Source organism: Rhinolophus ferrumequinum, chromosome 7 (assembly GCF_004115265.2).
Source record: "Rhinolophus ferrumequinum isolate MPI-CBG mRhiFer1 chromosome 7, mRhiFer1_v1.p, whole genome shotgun sequence".
NCBI lineage: Eukaryota > Metazoa > Chordata > Mammalia > Chiroptera > Rhinolophidae > Rhinolophus > Rhinolophus ferrumequinum.
Window position 1 is genome coordinate 78,630,008 of NC_046290.1, and position 10,781 is coordinate 78,640,788.

General features: G+C 42.2%; 1 long non-coding RNA gene across 1 annotated transcript; it reads left to right on the forward strand.

Moving 5' to 3' along the window:
- The first annotated feature begins 2,239 nt into the window (after positions 1-2,239).
- On the forward strand, positions 2,240-8,223 carry LOC117024974 (uncharacterized). Its single transcript, XR_004423538.1, has 3 exons — positions 2,240-2,449; positions 7,552-7,643; positions 7,987-8,223. It is a non-coding gene; the product is annotated as an uncharacterized LOC117024974 (long non-coding RNA).
- The last annotated feature ends 2,558 nt before the right edge of the window (positions 8,224-10,781 follow it).

Below are 10,781 nucleotides of genomic sequence, written 5' to 3' on the forward strand. Positions count from 1 at the left end.
TCAGTAGGGTTGGAACTGTGCTTCAGGCATCTGGGGGACAAGATACATCAGGCTGGGGGGAAGGTGCAGGACATAGGAGAGAAGTATTCTTGGGCATTTTCAGTCAGGGACTTTGGCAATCCTTTAGACCAGTAGTTTTCAATAGTTTCCTTTCCATGTTTAACAAGAGCAGTTCTTGTTTAAAAATCTGTTTTGAATAGTGCTATGCTTTACAACAAACAAGTTTGGAAGTCTGATACAAGCTAACAGTTCCGAGAGGTTTGGGCCTTACTGGGGAGCTCACAGATGTCTCCCCTTGGGAAGTGATGGACTGGGTTACAGTGGCCTTTTTCTCAGCGCAGTGCTCTTGCTTCCACACCACTCTGTTTCTGCCTCCAGCCCCTGATGTTTAATTCGGGTGGAGCTGGTCCTTCCCTTGTTTTATTTCTCCCATCCATTTGGAAAAGTCCTTTCAAAATAAGGTCCCTGTTCACTGAATACTGAAAAGAGCTGTGGCCACAGAAGGAGAGAGCACATGAAGCCCAAAGTAAAGAAACATTTAAGTGCAAACATCTGGACAGCTGTCTCGGGCCTCTGCCTCAGTGCAATGACAGCCTGTAGCTTTGACAAACTCTCTTGATCTCTCCTTATTTCCTCTGAGCGGCATGCTGAATTATTTGGTGAAGCATATGTTTCTCTAATGTTGGAGATTGGGGGAAAAGGAGAAGAGGACGAGGAGATAACAGAACTTAAGGTTTCCATAGCTTTAGGCTGTCCTGATGAGTCCTGCCCTAGGTTCCCTGGATCCCAGTTCATCCCTAGAGTATGAGATCCTGCCTGAGGGTAGGATCAGGTTCTAAGGCATCCAGGGGCCTGAAGGCCTCATGGTAGCTGGAGGAGTTCTGGGGTGTTCTGGGAGTGTCACAGCCTCGGACACTAAAAAGCCGGTGCTGCTCGCTTTTCCTACAATGGGACTCGAGCTCTAGTCCAAGGATAGCCACCCCAAAACTCCCCCCTTCTGATGGAGTGGCTTTCAGTGTCTTAAGGAGGGAGAAAAATACACATTTAATCTCTAGCGGGTGACCTGGCTACATTATTGTACATTTCTGTGCAAATCAACGGCTGAATGATGAGTGACACTTGAAAATAAACCCCATTGCCAAGAGGCTGCATTTGGTGCATCGCGTTGCTCTGGGAATCATCTGTTTGGAATTGTCAACCGCACTGCTTGATATGATAGACTTCAGTTTGCATTTGGCGCAGTTCCACCGCGGCCCCAAGGAATTCCCCGTAGAGGCACATCTGAAAGTGCTCTGGTACGTGTGTCAGAGGCCAGACGTTTGACGGAACAATGGGAGCAATGTTTCTCTATCGAACCCCAGATACCAGATGAAGGTTCAGGATGGAAAAACATTTCCTGCTCTCTCCGTTCCTAAGTTCCCCACCTTAAAAGAAGAATCACCAGCACACTTAATAGTTCCAACATTCTGAGTTGGGGAAAAAATGATGTAAGTACTTCCCTGAATTTCTAAATTGTTTGGTCATCGTGAAAGGCCAGGGACTAAGGCAAATCTGCATGCATTAAAGCTCTCATTACAAAGTGGGGAAGAAGCAAGATCCGAATCTAGATTCCCCCCACCTTGCCGGCTGGGGGGGGGGGGGTTGGTTGGGAGTTTCTTTTTACTCAGCAACAGTTTTGAGGTCCGGGACCACCCACCCATTTGCACACGACTGGCTGTTTTGCTGTACGGGAAATTTTGATCCTGAGACATTTTGCCCTAACCTAAGAAACAAACCATCTTGTCCTGGGTTCTTCAAAGAGCAGAGCCCAAGGCAGAAGCTTATGTGCTACAGTGTTATCAGGGAGTGCAATCCCAGGGAAGGAGTGTGTGTGTGGGGGGGGGGAGGGCAGGGACTGAGATGGGGAAGTAGGAGAGCCAGCATGACAGTGTATTACCCACTCCACAGCCGGGGCCAAGCAGCTGATTGCTGCGTCTCACAGCACTGTCTTCTGAGCCTAGGGCAGAAGAATGTATATTCTGCCTCCTATTGGCCTGCACGCCATCAAATAGGACATAAACTGCCCACCCCCTTTGCTCCACAGGAATCAAGTTGAAAGAGGCGAGGCCTGTCAGGTGGCTGGAGACTCCACGGAGCTGGTCCTCGTAGTGGAGGCGGGAAGGGACCTCTGACTACAGGGTCCAAGACTGAGAGCGGGATTTGACCTCACTCTCCAGGTGGCTTCAGCACCTTCACGCTTTGCCCATTCACATCTTTTTATCTTCTCGTCTCTTTTCCTTCCTGACACTGACGTGCATCATGGAGATCCCTCTTCAAGGAAAGATTTGGTGACTAGCAGTGGGAAGTGGAACCAGAAGACAGCCTCCCGCTGTCAGCTCTTTCAGGATCTGCCTCAGCTGCAGAGAGTCTCTGACCAAGGCCATGCCTGCCCTGGGACAGTCTGCTTCTGGTGAGTGAACCTGGGCGGGCCATTTATGTCAGGGGTTTAAAGTCCCGGTTTTGGATGACTCAGAAGGCCAGTGTTCATTCCAGAGCTCCCCCCTGGGTTGGCCCGTGTTGCAGTGTGACTTCTCCCTCTGCCAGTTGTGCTTCATCCCCTTCCTGTCACAGGTTCCTAATAAACATCTTGCACCCCACATTCCATCTTAGCATCTGCTTCTGGAGAACCCACCCTGCCACAATTAACTTACAGCACGGCATGCCCAGCAGGTGTCAAATATGTACAATGAATTGGAAATTTAGGCCATTCAGGAATGTACAAGTGTCTTCTACATCCCAACCCTGGTCCCCACTAGCCTCAAGGCAACTAGTCCTGAATCTGGTCCAGGAGCAGTAGTGTCAATGACAGCAGTAAATTTCTGATTCGTGTTGGTAACACCACATGAAGATATCTGGGGCCAGAGAACCCCTGGGTAGACATTTCTGCTACTAAGTGCACAAAGCAGTGTCTTTGGGGCATTACCATACATGTGACCTCATTTACATCCAAAAGTTAGATAAATCCAAAGGCCAGGACATATAGCTACTTTTATGTTCAGTATTTGGTGATTGTAGAGCCCTCATATTTCCTCTCTAGGTTGCTTACCACTGCCCTGGTCTATTTATTAGACCTAGAGGCAGGAAGCCCCATATCCTTCTTTTCTGCCCCCTCTCTGCTTTTTCAGGTGGCCGATATATTACAGTGGCTTAGGGAGTAGTGGGAAGTTTTGTAGTAGTACTTGAAATGACAGATAGTAATAGAACATTTTCCCTGAGGATTTTTAATTGTGTTTGCTCACGTTGGACACTGGGGTGGCATCATAGGGCGCATATCCTGTGCAGCATCGCAGCCTACTTCCTTCCATGAATGAAACTCAAGCAGAATGTGTAGAACAGGCTTATGTGCTCTTACACCCATAGACTCCCACACACCCTCCTTAGCAGGTTCGTCCTTCCTTCCATCAAGTTGTACCTGAAGCCTCTTTGTCAGTCTTCTCTCCCAATAAAAAATAATATATACTTATTTAAAGAGAAATGGAAAAGGTAATTGAGAATTGAGTATCTGTTGGAACCATCTCTGTGGGATAGAGTCCCAGGGAGCAGTTTCCAAGCTCTCGGCCTCTCATGGAAAGGTGCTGGCTCGGTGATTAGATGGCCATCAGCTGTTACCGGTTAGCCATTAGCCAATAATATAACTGCCGTGGCTACGCTGGCAAGGGGGTTGGTTGGTTGGCAGAGAAGTGGAAGGCAGATTGCGGATAGTGTGGCTCCTGCTTCCTGTGTGTCTAACTCGGCCGCCAGCGAGAATATAGTGGTGTGACTCCCCTATCTATGGCTCCGTGGGTGCTCCTTTTCGGCCTCACCGTGTCCTGCGTTCTTGTGCAGGCTGCAGGAGCTGAGACCCTGCATTACAATCTCCTCTCAATTTCCATGTCACTCAACCCAGACATTAGTGTAACTGAAGCAGAGACACTGACAGGAAGCTTCCGGTTAGCTCCATATTATAGCTCAGGCTTGATGTGGTATGTGTACTTCCAGTATCAGAAATTCCTTCCATGTTCTGCCCTAACTGTTGATTCATTTTGTGGAGCTGAGAATTGTTTGGAGATTTCCAACTTAACTCAGTGAATTAATAAGAAACGATGCCAAAGAGACCCAAAGGAAGTCAAAGTACACGCCCAGGTAAGTTAGGTGCTTACTGCAGAAATGGGGGGGGGGGGGGGGCTCACCAACCGTCCATGTACTTCTCTACGTTTCCTTGTCTCCCTTGCAGGCAAGTGAGATCATATGACTAGTTCTGCCCACTAGACTCAGTAGAAGGCACGTCTGGATTGAGGTAGTTTAGAGATGGTGGGCCTCCACTGTAATCTCTTTCCTCTACTCCAGTGAATTTGAAGACCACAGCTTCTAAGTGGTGAAGCAACAAAATAGATAAAGACCACTCAAGTCACAATAGACATCTTTTCTCTTCCTGTATCCCTTGGTTCCTCGAGTGTCCTTGGGCTTTCTCGCCTCCCTCGTTGCCCTCCCCACTCCTCACATTACCGACTAGCAGTAGCACTTGACAGAGATATATATGTGAGTAATGTGAGACTCAGAGACATACCACCCAATGTCTCTACGAGACAGTAATTTTCTGTTCTGCTATGTCGTCTCTGCCTCTGTGAGGCCCGTGATGTCACTAAGGAACTCCACTGTGCCTTTTTTATTGTTACTTCCACCACTGACAGTCCTTTAGCTAAGAATCACGTAGTTTTAATTTTTCTCATATAGTTGGATTTCATATAGTACTAAGTCTTTGTTCTCCTTTATCTACAATTAATGATAGAAAATGTTTACATTTCAATAATTTTAAGAACAATGTATTTACTCTTCTTCAAGCTAATCAAATATTATTTTAATTTTTTGATGTTTATTACAACTGAGAAAATCCTTAGTCCTTTCTAAATCAATATCAAAATAAACATATAAGGTACTTCATAATATAGGTCTTTTCAAGAGAGTTATTGTTTAACCCACTAATTATGAAATATTAGCTTTCTACACTCTTTTATCTGTACCCCAGACTGAGATTCTGCCATAGCTCAGCAGAAGTAGAGACCTTTTCATATGATATTTGAACCGATAGGAGCCTCCAGGTCCAGCCACAGATTTTTTTTCAGTTTTATATAAAATATGGATCTAAGTCTTATCTCTTTTTCCAACCAGGAAGTCCCTCATGGCTCCTGGTGTGTTTTTCTGGCTGCTACCGCCATTGCTAACTTCACAACAAGCACATCAGGATTCCAAGGACACTGTGTCTCCTCGATTTGTCAAGGGACACTGTTCTGGCCTGGCTCCCTACTAGTATCCACATCAGTCGTTGTCTTCTCTCATTCCATCCCCGCCCGCCTTTTCCAGCTGTTCCTGTAGTAATACTTGCCAGATCCTGTTACTATTGTTCTTTGGGGCCCTTTCAGAATAAGAAGTGGGCGTTTACAATTTAAACCTTATGGGATTGAATTTTCAAGTTGTGAACTTAAACCTTTTGGCGATTACTCTTGTCCAAATGCAGATTTCTGCTCTCATGAAAAAAAAAAAAGAAAAAAAAAAACAACCTCCAAAGACATTTGGACATCTAGTAGCTTTTGCAAAATAATGTATGGTTGGTGATTTAAGTGTCAAGGAACCAGAAACATATGGATTACATTTCATTTTTAAGTGACCATGGTCTTCATGAGGAGGAGAGGTGGTCAATATTAAACTATTTGAAAGGTAAGGCAGAGAACCAGGCCTACCTGCAGGATTCTCCATCCCTGAGTAACAGGGAGCTGCTGCTATACCTGGTCCTATTGAGGCCACTCTCCAGCTGTGAGACCTGTCATATGACAACCACTGGCATGGGTCAGGAGACCACTACTGTCCACAGGCGTTATTGAGTGATGACTCATCACTCAAATACATTTAACACCCATAAATAAGTGGTTCATAAATAGAGGACCTAACACTGATGGGACATTAAATATTTGAAGCCGTTATAATATTTCAGTTATCAACCTAATCTTTATAAACAGAAAGGTCTGTTTTCAAATCCTAGCTAAGTGACCTTGAGCAAATCCTTTTGCTTTTCTGGGCCTGTGTCCTCATCAGCATGAGTATTGTTAAATAAGACAATGTACATAAAATATGTGATTTTTCTGTGGGTGACTGGCTTCTTTCACTTAACCTAATGTGTTCAAGTTCATTTATGTTGTAGCATATGTCAGTATTTCGTTCCTTTTTATGGCCAAATAAGATACGAATAATGTGGCCAAGTAATAAACAGAATATATTTTGTTTATCCATTCATAAGTTGGTGGACATTTGGGTTGTTTCCCCTTTTTGGCTGTGTCATGAATAATGCTATTATACATTCATGCACAAATGCCTGATGGACATATATTTTCATTTTTCTATGGCATGATATCACTGAGCCAAGAGACATTACGATTGAAAAACGGTGAGTGTCTCCTAAAATACTCTTCATTCATTTCTACTATGCAGATCCCTGATTCTGCTTTGAAGTAGAAGCCTGTCCCTTCCATGACCTGATTCTTTAACTCTTTTCTTGAGTCTACAAGCTATCCCCTTAAACTACCAATATGCACCTTTTAAATTTATTTTCTGTTTAAACTTGATAATCCTGAAGATACATCAAGCACAATAATACTCGTATGAAATGTTTCTCCAGCACTTGCTGTGGACCAGGCACTCTGCAAAACTTGTCACCTAGATTTTTTTAGTTAATCTTCACGATCACGTCTGAAATGAGTAGCATTTTGTCTCCCTCTTATGCATGAGGAAATTATATCTTTGAGAAGGCAAGCGGCTTGTCCCAGGAGACACAGCGGATTAATGGAGGAGCCAGGTTGACGCTCGTGTCCCAAGTACGTGCCCTTAGCTCTCATGCTATTAGGCTTCCCATGGCATCGGGCTGGCAGCCAGTGAGGGATCCTCTCCACTGAAGTGCCTTACACAATTTTTGGTATCGAGGATAGTTCACCTTTCTCTGATGACACTTAATCACACTCTATATTTTATTACAGTGATTTGTGTACATTTCTTAACTTCCTTAGCCCAGAATCTAGTGTGTATAAGAGGTAAACAATAAATATTTCTGAATGGATAAATAAACACATAGTCGCATCTATAGAAGACCAAATGAAATTTCCAGTTCTAATTGAAGAAGTAAATTGCTTTAGCAGAGCAAGTAGAGGGACCTTACTCTGCTGGCAAAAATGGTGGCAGCTACCCTTTTCCCATGAACATATTTATAATTTTGTCTTTAAAAAGCTTGTCTTATAATTACAAAATTCTGATCTCCTTTCTAGCATTTTATACACAAACCTTTAATAGTGTATGGTGGTTGAAGTCACCAAGGTTATTTTATTAAATGCAGTAGTTAGCAAATACTGTGGCAGAATTTCTCCCCAGTTATATCATTGCCCAGCAAAGCAAACAGCTTTTTACTAGAATCTCTACACTGGGATGTTTTCTCCTGCCTTTTTCCCCCCAACATTTCATTTACTTTTTTTCTCATCTTGCTTTTCCTAGATTTTATTATGGCCCAGCTGAACCAGATGTCTCTCTCCTTGTCACTGTAATGTTACATTCTGGAAAGAATTGAAGGAGAAACAATTTCCCAGGTAATGACTATTGGTAAGGATAAGAAGGGAGGGAGGGGAGCAGCCCAGTTGGGAAAGGCCGATGCCAGACTGGCTGGCTGATTCCGGGTAGAATTAAGCAGGGTGGCACAGGCCAGCACAAATGACATCAGTAATAACCTTGTAATGTTCCCACAAACTGTATAAGTTGTCTAATTGAGTCAATTTTTTTTAAACTTTCACGGAAAAGATGAAGAATCTAAGTTTTACTTTTAAATATTCCCAGCTGCTACCATTTACTCTCCAAGCTTCGGAGGTCTAGGATTTCAGTCCCCTTTATTACTGTCAAGGAATGCAACATTTGTATGTTCCATGTCCCCTATAGTAATATAGAACACTTTAAGATGCTCCTATCAGATGAACTATGTGATGGAAAACCAACTAGAACTCTGCAGATATGGGAAAGTAAAACTGGTAACTTTAACTGGAGACAGAGGAGAAAGACTACGGTGGACCATGGAATTAGGTGACTTCAAAGAAAGATGAGATCCATTACGGAAGATCAACAAGGAGAATGAAAGCATTGAAGGTAGCAGGAATTTTCCATCCTTTCAAAAAAGTGAACATATTCTATGCACTTGAAAAGTTTCTTTTTGTTTCATTTAAATGTTCTTTCCCAGTAAACGACTGGATTAAGAAACTGTGGTACATTTATACAATGAAATATTACGCAGCGGTAAAGAAGAATGAAATCTTACCATTTGCAACAATATGGACGGACCTAGAGAACATTATGCTAAGTGAAATAAGTCAGACAGAGAAAGACAAATACCATATGATCTCACTTATATGGGGAATCTTAAAAAAAGAATAAATGAACGAACTAATCAGAAATAGCCTCAGAGATATAGAGGAAAAACTGAGGGGTGGAGGAATGAGGGAGAAGGTAATGGGATTAGAAAGCACAATCGGTAACCACAAGATTGCCACGGGGATATGAAAGACAGTTTGGGGAATATAATCAATAATGTTGTAAAGATTTTGTAGGGTATCCAATGGACACTTATCTTATTAGGGAGACCACTTCATGGATGGTGTAGGTGCCTGATCACTGCACTGTACACCTGAGGCTGAAGCTGAACAATGATGAATGTCAACAATAATTATATATATATGTGTATATATTATATATATTATTATACAATATTATATATACAATATTATATATACAATATTATATATATATATGGTATATGGTTACTAGAAGTGGAGTACAGCATTATGAATAGAGACAGTGGAAATGTAATGGCCATATGTGATGTCAGAAGGGTAGTAGATTGGGGGAGGAGGGTTATTACTTTGTGAGGGATATAAATGGTAAATATCTAACTATTACATTGTTTTGTACACCTGAAACTAATGAAGAAAAAAAAGGAATTTACTATATGCTGATAGATTTGAGGCAATAATCCTAAATCACCAAGTAGAAGTTAAACGATTTCTAAAGTACTCTGCTAAATTAGGCAGGAAAATGCATATAGTACACCTCAGAGAACAGCTTAAATGTTCAGAGTACTAGGGCTAAAATCTAAATGAAGGTCTCTCAAGATTCCTAATACTTCTGATTCCAGATAAAAGAAGTTTTACTATAGTGACTATAGAACAAGAGAGTATATAATGGGCAGGGGGACTCCTCAGAAATGGATATATAAAGTAACAAATTAATCTCTAAAAATGTTCTTTCCCAACATTAATAAATAAGCAGAATAGTTCTTAAGAGGGGCATGCTAAATAATGGAAATATCATGGACTTCAGGGCACAAAGACCTGAACTGAATCCTGGCTCTGCCACTTCTCAGCTCTGTGTTCTTGAGAGAACTGCTGAGGCTCACTGAGCCTTAGTTTCCATGTTTACACAGTGGATATTAAAAAAAAACAAAACAAAACAAAAAAACAAAACTGCCTGCAGGGCTATTATTACAAGGTGTGAATGAGGTACATGTATATAAAGTACTTGCTTCAATGAGTGACACACAGTAGGTGCTCAACATATGACAGCAATATATGAGCTCTTCTAATGTGCTGACCTGATCACCAGCCTCTTCATGATCAATGAAGCGAACACGATCCAGTCACTATGTCTGATGCAAAGAGAGATGGTAAAGGAAGTTAAAAGATTATGTAGGAAGGCTTTTATGATAAAGAACATTTCTTTTAAAAACGATATATTTCTCTCATGTAAAGTGTTCATGACACTCACTGCTAAAGTATCTGAACATCTCTTTTGTGGGGTTTGATGCAACTACACCTTTCCAACAGAATTACAGACTAAGTATATGAAATAAAGTGGAGGCTGCCCAGTTTGTAGGTAAATGATGACCTCAGTACAGTTTTAACAATTTTAATTCTTGCTAACTGAAGCCTATGTGAACACTCAAGAGAGCCAACTTGAGTCCCAGAAAGAAAAAGAATGTTTGAAGCAATGGTGAGTTTAAATTATGATGAAAATAAAACGGGCAGGGTAAAATGAACCTTGTTATCTAAACCAAAGAGTTTTAATAACCTGCAATATAAATCAACAATCAACCTTACAATATGAGTTATAAAGCCACTGGGTAATAGTTGGAAAGTGGTTACATGGTCATAGCCAAAAATCACAGGAAATCATAGACCTTTGATTTTTATCTTGAAAGAGAATAGACTTGATTTGAATTTGAACATTTAAATTAGATGCCATAATTTCATCTTACCCAGCCCTCTCTAGTTTTTGGCAATGATTCTTGGCCTCAGTAATAAGATTCTTTTTGTTTTGTTTTCTTTTTAAGATTTTATTGGAGAAGGGGAACAGGACCTTATTGGGGTACAGTGTGTATTTCCAGGACTTTATTGGGGAACAGTGTGTTTTTCAGCTCCAAGTCAAGTTGTCGTCCTTTCGATCTTAGTTGTGGAGGGTGCAGCTCAGCTCCTAGTCCAGTTGCCATTGTTCAATGTTAGTTGCAGGGGGTGCAGCCCACCATCCCTTGCGGGAGTCGAACCAGCGACCTTGTGGTTGAGAGCACGCGCTCCAACCAACTGAGCCATCGGCTTCCCAGGAGCTCGGTGGCTGTTCAGTGGCAGCTCTTCATTCTAGTTGCGGAGGGCGCAGCTCGCTGGCCCATGTAGGAATCCAGCCGGCAACCC